Below are 7500 nucleotides of genomic sequence, written 5' to 3'. Positions count from 1 at the left end.
TGGTAATGTTTTCAAATTGTACAGAGTATTTTCAGCACCGACATGAATTAAACTTCTTGTATTTCTAAGCATCTCTCTTTTTAAACAGTTTATTTTTTCTATAAGGAAATACATCCGTACATACAGGCAAACACTATTCATTACACTGTAAATAAATCACAACATAATGCAATACACTACACTGCAATACGTACATATAAAGCAACACTAGTTATATCGTGCAAATAGTTCATAATACATTGAAATAGACTAAACTATAATATAGTGTAATATAGATAAATAAAATGTAGTACAATACGACAAAAACAATACAATACAATACAATACAAAGCAATGCAATACAAATCAATGCAAGACAATAGAATACAGTGTAATGTAATACGATACAATAATATACAATAAATACAATACAACACAATATAATGTAATATAGATAAACAAAATGTACAATACCACAAAACACAATATAGTACAATACAAAGCAATACAAAGTAATACAGTTCAATACAAATCAATGAAATACAATACAATACAAAGCAATATAATACAATTCAGCACTATACACTGCAATGCTACGTCTGTTTGATATAATCATTCTCAGTTACCATCGTGTCTTTGTTAAGAAATATGTATCACTTTTTTTGTGATTTTCTTTTTTTAGTTAGGCTGATGTTTACCCTTTTCAATTACGGTAGACTAAACAGTTTAAAACAAACTAGTGTTTTAGTCTGAATTTGGAAAAATAAATATAAAGTAGATAATACCAGTGTCGACTCATATTTGGGTAAATGTACTCCCAGTGTATGTGGTTTTGGGTAACGTACCTACTCAAATTTGTAGTCATCCTACCTATAACATTAATCTATCCTCTATGCTCTTGCCTCCCACCTGCACCTGAATGATCGATCCTATTTCTATAGGAAATGTGAGAGATACCATAAGCATTCAAATATCAGAACAGAGGTTGACTTACCAAAATAATTAACCGGTTGTTATATGAGTTCGGTTTGTCTATGTTGGGCTCATGCTAATCCTCTCCAAACCATCTGAACGTTGAAGCCTCAGCAGATATGAGTCATTTCGAATCACCTTAAAGAAAAAATTATTAAATCAATAACGCGCGCACGTACACACACACACACACACACACACACACACACACACACACACACACACACACACACACACACACACACACACACACACACACACACACACACACAAACATACACACACACACATATATATATATATATATATACATATGAATATATATACATTTATATATAAATGTATATATATATATATGTATATGTATATATATATATATATATATATATATATATATATATATACACACACAAAGCAAACAAAAGCAAATTAAATCAAATATCATAGCGTACATATGTACAAGCAACCGTGTTAATACGCAGGAATCAGATATGCAGTCGTAATTAACTCAGCGCTTTTGAAAATTGCATGGAAAGTAATGGTATTTTACGTCCTAGTAATTTGATGCAATGAAAAGGTCATGAGTGATTAAACTGAACGTACACAGATTACAGGTATCTTTTCTGCAGTAATCCAAGGAAACCAAATCTGGTGAAAGAAAAGAGGATAAAAAATCCAGCTTTCCTGTCCGTCGTAATGATTGATGCCCAAATAATTTTAAATCCCATGCGATACGAATAAGGGTTGTGTTCTTGAATTTAAATTTCCAATTTTCAATTTTGCGTTTTACCTGTTGAAAGTGGAGGAAGGGGAGGAAGAGAAGTTAAGGGAAATACGGTATTAAAGGGTTCAATTATTTGATCTTTTTCAGGCTATTGCATGACCTCAGCACAAATAAAGTTAATTTACCCAGAGAAAGACAAGAGACCAGCAAAGTGTCTTCCTCTAACGAAATTGGTTTTGTGTGTAGCCAAACATTATCAAAGGATTTTTTAACGAAAAAATCAAGCAAAGAGAAGCCATGGTGTGAAATAGTAAAGATTATCTAAACTCTATTCAAATTTTGACTATGAAAGATACCAAAGAATAACAAATCACCAAAACCGGGGAACATTCTACGAGTAACTTTCACCACATCAAAATCTTTCAATAGTTACTGGGACTAAACCGCATAAAGTTGATGATATTTACATTCCTACATAATTTTCTACATCTTCTTTCATCTGCCTTCTTCCCTCTGTTGTTAGTGACTATGGCTGGTTGTTTATCTCTCTTTCTGTCTCTATTTATCTTTTCTACCTGTATGACTAAGAAAAGTGCACGGCACTGTGAATGCATATGGAGAAATAGTGGTTGACGATGGATTGGTACATTCTAAAATCGTCAGTACTCTTACGGTTACTTTCGTCTAAAGCTTTGTTTCTCTGTTCTTCATTGATAAGCATCCCACACCATATTGACTATATATGATTTGTGTGGTCCAGATTAACCCTGAAATTATATACTTCTTCCAAGAGTCACTTCTTGAATGAGATGTAATGTGACGATCTACCAAGATGTATCATGATATATTTTCCACAAGGTGTATTTTTATCTTTGCTAGAAATCTTCGTCCAGTCATTCTCTTCTCTCTCTCTTCTTCTCTTTTCCTATTTCTTTCTCTCTCTCAGTCTCTATTTCTTTTCCATCTACCTTTTCTTTTCATTTTTTCTTTCCTTCTCTTTTCTATCTCTCGCTCCCAATATTTTTCTTTACCAAGATTAACCACTTTAAAAGTACGACTTCCTATGTTTATTTCGTTAAGGCAACATAAATCTTTTTTTCTTTATTTTAGAGGTATTTAAGCATAGTTTCCTCTGAAATCACAAAAAATACTAACACGTGCCACAAACTTTCTCAAGTCTAATTGAATTTCTTTTTCTTAACAAAGTTGCCTTCAAAGAACTGCAATACAAAAATTATTTTTTGTATCTGAATAAACTCATTGTGACAGTCATAACTGGGTATGCTGAACAATCACCTTGGTGTAATGGTTATTACGTTCAGTTCCAAAGTTCAATCACAAACATTGTTTAATCTCTTTAACACACCACGTAGCTCTGCAATCTAAAGGATAATCGCGATCAATGAAATGTGTTATGTGCTGCACGTCTCTTCTGACCCTGTTGTATACTTGCTGGCGTCGATGAGGGAACAGAGTTGCTGTGTTTGCCTTCATGATTAATTTTCTATTTTCATCCAAAGTAAACGTGTTACTTAATTGCGGCATAGGAAAATAAACCAGTGTTCATACACATGCGCACAGGATTCGCTAACACATATGCTGGTGTACATATGTGTATGTTTGCGTGAGTGATTGAGTATGTGTGCACGTGTGTGTGTACGTGTGTGTATGTGCGTTTGTTTGTAAAAATATATATAAGTCAGTGTAGGAATAGTTGAAGGTTAGTTAGTCAACAGATCGTATTTGCGTTAGTTCAGTTTGGGTCATGAACTCCCAACAAAATTTCTTGCTGCTGAGTTTGCTTTCTAAATATTTAATTTGACTTTACTTAAAGAACTACGATGCAGAATTAGGATGGTACCTTAGCAAAGGACTTTGGTATTGTCGATTAAGGGACCTTACTATAGAGTGGGTGGCCTTAATCTTTGTGCAGTGACCAGGATTCGAAACATATATATCAGTTATTAGTCGAGTGATGTACCACTGTACTACAGTGAAACCCGTTTCATGTTTAATCTTATTTTCTAACAAGATTTGTATATAGAAAGATAATTGGACTATAATGTTGAAAGGAACAAAGAGGTTGTTAGACAATAAGTATATAATTCATATGAAAAAAAGTTTGTTTAATTGTTGTAGAAGATTCGAACCGACACCTAAGCGAATGCGAGACCTCGACAATTTCAATTACGTCACCAGTGCACACGATATAAGTACCATTTAATTTGTTCATGATGATTTCCATGCATATGGTTTTCAGTATAACAGTTTAATGTATCTATGTTGCCAAGTACTCCCATTTTGTACGATTAGCTCTAGTCAACGATCACTATTTTTGTATTTTTACAAATTTCATCTACATACTGCTTACTGATGTCTAGGTAATGTTTGGTCAGAAATTTCAGTAAATGACAGTTTGAACGTCCACATTAAGATGTGGTATTGCTGTGGTGTATGAAAAATACAGAAAATAGTGTTAGATTTTTCTCAGCATTCCCGAAATTGACTTCTAAAGAAAACAATGGATTGGAATGTTTGAATATTAAGTCAAATGCAAATCTATATTAGATATAATTAACAATTAGTTGTCTTAAGAGAAGATTAGATAACTTTATGGGTAGAGCTGATAGATGGTAATTGACATGGATCTGCCTAGTACAGATCTTATGATCTCTTACAGACTTCTTCATTTTTATGTTCTTATGTTTTGAAATATGGAATTAGTTGTTTTAAAAGAAGATTAGATAACTTTATGGGTAGAGCTGATAGATGGTAATTGACATGGATCTGCCTAGTACAGATCTTATGATCTCTTACAGACTTCTTCATTTTTATGTTCTTATGTTTTGAAATATGGAACAAGTATTCCTTTAAAATCTGGTTCAACAGGCAAGTGAAGAAGCAGACATTCAAAATTACTCAGTAGACACAATTGCATTTTTTTTATTCGTGATCTTATCTTTCTGGCGTTATTTCGGTAAAATTACGTAGTCATTCTTTCTCAGAAATAACAATGATTTTGTTGTCATAAATAGTTATTTCATATTCACAAAGATTATTTTTTCATGGAAACAATAGGTACAATATTATAATGCTTTCAATGTTTTCTTTTTATTCTGCAAAACTTGTTTCAATGAAATACAGAAAGAGGGAGAATTATGGTCAGTTATAATCATGTGATCAGTGTCATAATGATAATGGATAAGACTTCTGAGAAGTTAAAGGTGAGCATTACAGCAGCTGACGGTTGATAAGCGTTTATATACTGACTATGTTTTTATGTCTTATTGTAAGTTTTAGTAGCTCCTGTGCTAAGATTTCTCTCCCTGTTCCTGGATTGTATGTACAGTATATGTGAGGAATTGCGAGTAAGTGATTGTGCGCATGTAGAATTACGTGTTAACCTCATTCAGCGTTGTAGTGAAAACATAAGAATATAAGAGTGGAGGAGACTGCAAGAGACCATAAGGCCTACACTAGGTAGTTCTATGCCTCATACTATCTGTCATACCTATCCATAAAGTTATCTAATCTTCTCTTTAAAAAAAAAAAAAAAAAAAAAATCAGTGCTCACAACATGGTTACTAAGTCTATTCCATTAGCTAACTACTTTGTTGGTAAACCAATCCTTGCTTACTTTCTTCTTAAACCTCAATTTGACCAATTTAAATCAATTAGTACGAGTTCTGTCCTTCTGTCCTAATAAAATCACCTTATCTGCATCGCCCTTATTAAAACCCTTGGCCCACTTGAATACCTAAATGATCCAATCTCATTCAACTTGGAGAATTCTTGAGTAACTCATGCATAAACTAACCACAATATAATCGTAGATATACTGATAACTGAACTTCATTCGATCATATAAGAGATACGTCTGTAATATCTCAGCTCTATGAATACGATCTTTTTTCGAGATTTAGCGTTAATCAAATATGGTTTCCAGGACAACTAAAATTCGTAGCGAAGGTGTGGTTATTGTATAACATATTAGATAACCAAACTTGACACAGAAATTGTTAGACGGCCACAATGAAAAATGTTCTGTCACTAAAGATTACGAAGCTGATAATGCCCACATAACAAACATTACGTGTAACTGACGTTGATAATGATGTTCACATGCAGATAAGATTCTTGTTGAACGATTAGATCTTAGTTTTATTTGGAAGAGCTCCAGTTCTGCTGATATGAGAAAACCTAACAGATCTTTCAATTTCTATTATTAATATAGATATTAATATTGATATTAATATTAATATTGATATCAATATCATCATCATCATCATCATCATCATCATCATCATCATCATCATCATCATCATCATCATCATCATCATCATCATCATCGTCATCATCATCATCATCATCATCATCGTCGTTTGTTATTATTAGTATTATTATCATTTGCATACATATTTGTTTAGTTATTTATTCATAAATATTTTTTATTACAAAATAAATAGTCATTCCCAACTAAACGGGTTGAATGTGCCCAAACGGGTTGAGTTCCATGTCTTTGGCAGAAAACGTTCAATATCGGTCCGAAATGCAAATTATCTCGTTGGAGAGATCTACAGAAGGTCACGAAGACTAAAGCAGATTCCTGTGGCATTACGGGTGCTAGTCAGTGAAGCTTGAGGCAGTAATCATCATGTGAAAGGATTAATTAAATGACGTAAATACGAATATGACCTTAATTCTGCTCTCTCCAACGAATTCCAAGTAGAGCAATCACAAACGAACATGACAAAGACACAAATCTCTGCGCACCGTTGTGTTGTGTTAAAAGTGAACCAAACCCCGATGCCACAGGACTGTATGCCTTACAACCATGTGTCGTAAATGTCAGGGTTGATTGGCGGGAAAACATCATAAGACTGAATTTGAATAAATCACTTACCCTCTGCACGTTACCGAGTTATTTTTCACAAAGGATGAGGTGGTTTGTTCCTGTCCACTCGTGGTTCCCCGATCAAAGAAATTATTTTACACGAGTTAATTAAAGACTAGATCCCACTCTATGCTTGCTCTCTGTCTGCCTTCTACTCCCTTTGTCTTATTTCTCTTCCTAGAAAAGAGATGAGATCTGATGTCGACATAATTCAAGTAGAATTAAGTGAAAGAGACGAGTATCGTGGGTGTAAGTGAAAGGGACGCAGAAATTTGTTTTCCCTTGCCTTGTCACGTCACTTTCCGTCTAACGTCACACACACACACACATACACACACACACACACACACACACACACACACACACACACACACACACACACACACACACACACACACACACACACACACACACACACACACACACACACACACACACACACACACACACACACACATACAAGTACACTCATAAAAAAGACAGACAGCAAAAGAAATTGTGCAAGAAGTTATGATTAGTAAGAAAAACGTACACAAAAAAATAGAATATATATTTAATATAGGCAAATGTGCAAATGTAGATAAATAGCTGGATAAATAAATGACATGAAATATGTAAATAAATCAATGAATAAATTGCAAAATATGTTGAATGAGCATGAGAAGTAGAAAGCTAATATAAATCAAAGAAGGTTCAGATAAGATGGAAAGCAATAGAGGAAGATAAAGGGAAAACAAAAGAAAACGATTAGAAATGAAAGAAGCAGAAAAGAAAAAATCATTAGGGATGGATATATCAAAAGAAGTAATAAACTTAACAGATTGAAAGTGGCTTACATTAATAGAAACGGATTAAGTCTAGCAAGGTTGAAGATAAATGACAGATTAAAGGAGAAAGAAACAAATACAATGTGCTTTGTCGACACAAAATT

This window comes from Oratosquilla oratoria, chromosome 36 (genome assembly GCF_046742065.1).
Source record: "Oratosquilla oratoria isolate Oo_2021 chromosome 36, ASM4674206v1, whole genome shotgun sequence".
Classification (NCBI taxonomy): domain Eukaryota; kingdom Metazoa; phylum Arthropoda; class Malacostraca; order Stomatopoda; family Squillidae; genus Oratosquilla; species Oratosquilla oratoria.
The sequence above is the reverse complement of the archived record's forward strand: the minus strand, read 5'-3'. Positions refer to the sequence as shown.